Here is a 2,614-nt window from a genome sequence, read left to right as displayed (position 1 = left end):
AATGCTAGAAGGTGTTCTTGCCATAAAAAGCCAATGCTTTGAAGAGTTTACTAAAGAACATGAGGAGCTAAAGTGCTCTCATGTTAATTTGGTCCAAAGGTATGAATCTATTACAATTGAGCAAGATAACTCTTTATTTTGTATCGCTCAATTAGTAAATAGGAATGCCTTGCTTAAGGACCAAGTAGAAAAGCTAAAAGTTGAGAATCTAGCTTTTCAAGAAAAATATGATATGCTTCTATGTTCTCATGAAAATATTATGGATGATCATATCATGTTAAACATTGCTCATGAGGTTGTGATAGAAAACTTAAAATCCCAACAACCTCACTCGTGCGGCATGAAGAAAAACATTGTTCGAGAAAAATATGATATGCTTCTATGCAGGGACAGCTGCGGCGTGAAGATATGGACTTCATCAACGAGCGTAGATGGCAAGCGGCCATCCGAAATGCACGGTACAACCAAGCGCTCAGGCGCTACCACCAACGGTTCGTGCATAGTAGGGAGCTCAGGGTCGGGGACCTAGTCCTAAGGCGAGTACTGAACCGAGAAGGGCTCCATAAACTATCCCCCAGCTGGGAAGGACCCTTCAAGGTGACAGAAGTATGCCGACCCGGGTGTGTTCGCCTCGCCACAACTGAAGGAGAGCCTCTGCCCAATCCCTGGAACATAGAGCACCTCCGTAAGTTCTTCCCATAAAAGCAAAGTTGGGGAATTCAGTTTTCTTCCTTTGTAACTAGGTAGCACATATATGTACGCCAGCCTGGTGAGGTCCGCCCTCATAAACCCGGTCTGTTGGTTTGTGCTCATGAACATCAAGTTATGAAGAGAAGATCCCCCAGATTTGCTTTATGGTGGTTTTATTCTGCTTAAGTTTGCAACCATTATTTTTTTCTAACCCACCCATACGGTTTACCTCCATTGCTGGTATATTGACATCCGGATTGAGTAGCCAGGCTGTGTAGCCTGGGGGCGAGTCCAAGAGAACGGATAATTATCCCTAGGGAGGTCCGGAGCCATGCAGCCGCTTAGCTTAGTCCAGTACCCTAAGCCCGCACGCTTCACCGCTCTGTGGTGGGTGTCCTAGTATCTGGAACTATAGTCCTGTGGGTCCGGAAACCCGAGGTCCGGCTCTAAATAAAGGACACTCGTCTCATGGGGAGGTCCGGAGCTACGTGGCTGCTTAGCCTGGTCCCGTACCGTAAGCCTACGCACTCCACCACCCTGCGACGAGTACCCTAGTAATTGGAAGCCGTGACCCAGGGGGTCCGGACACACGGGTCGGTTTCCCAGTCTAAATCCTACAGGTCCTGTTGCATAAATCAAAGGATAAAGGATACCAGTTAATGGGTCCTATGAGTGTACTATTGAAACTCCCTAGCTAAGGCTGTGTGCAGGTCTAGGTCCCAGTCGAGATTACCTCCTGGGGACAAGGTCACCAATTCTTTTTTAAATATACTGGCATCCAGCCTCGACAAGTTGAGCCCACATCCCAGGGGGGCCAAGTACCAGGGAAGGAGTTGACAATGACGCACACAACAAAGGGAAAGTAGCATGCAGATAAGTTGTAATGTTGCTTGACAAGTAGTACTTAAAAGTATCTTACAAAATCAAAATATAATAAGCCGCTTCCCAGCGGAACCCTTGCTTTCTCTTTGCAGATCTGACTACTCATCATCAGCGGGATCCCGCTGGAAGCGCTTGGCCACCGCATCTACAGCGTCTTGTACGCTCCCCCGGGTGGTGTCTTCGGTAACGGCTACCGGACCGGTGATCACCGACCCCAAGGAGATGGCCGGGTCGTGGCTCTGGAAGCACGTCAGGATGTACTCTATTACCGCCCGGTAGAGTCTGCTGCCCTCAGCCTCCAGGCGGGCACCAAGGATCTGATCCAGGCATCGGAGGCGGTCGGCAACGAAATCCAGCACCGGGAGCGCGTCGGAGATGGACACCGACTACTTCGACACTGGGATGGGGCTCACCCCCAGCGGCACCAGAGCTGAGCTCACCTCGTCGGCCCATGCGGCGATACACTGGACCCTAGTGCGATGCTCTGCCCAGAGATCTTCAAGCGTCTTCTTCATCACCTCCACCGCCTGGGAGCCCGGAGCCACCTGCGCCGTCTGGGCTACCTGCGCTGCCTGCGTCGCCTGGAACCGGCGGACTTGCTCCTCCAGTGTCCGCTCCTTCTCCTCCAGTTTCTTCTCCTTCTCCTCCGCCTCGAGCTCATGTTTGGTCAGCAACTTTTCCCGCCTTTCCCGCATCTCCTCCCTTTAGGCGAGGTCCTTCTCCTGCCAGACGAGATCTGTCGCCCGCTCCTCCAGGGAGGCATCCTTCGCCTTGAGGTTCTCCTTGGCGAGAGAGATGTTGCTAGCCCTGTCATCGAGCTCCCACCACAGCTTTTGCAGAGCCGCCTCAGTCGCGGTCTACTCATCCCGCTGTTTCTCCAGCATCACATTATAGGCTTTCAGCTTCTCATGGAATTCCGTGATGACCGCCTCCCTCTGGTCCAAGTGCTCTTCCTTCTTGACCAGCCTCTTCTCCTTCCAGGTCACCTCCCACTCCCAGTCAAACACTTTCTCTAGGTCCTCCTTGAAGTCCTCGCGCTCCT

Source organism: Zea mays, chromosome 8 (genome assembly GCF_902167145.1).
Source record: "Zea mays cultivar B73 chromosome 8, Zm-B73-REFERENCE-NAM-5.0, whole genome shotgun sequence".
Lineage (NCBI taxonomy): Eukaryota > Viridiplantae > Streptophyta > Magnoliopsida > Poales > Poaceae > Zea > Zea mays.
Note: the sequence above shows the minus strand (reverse complement) of the source record.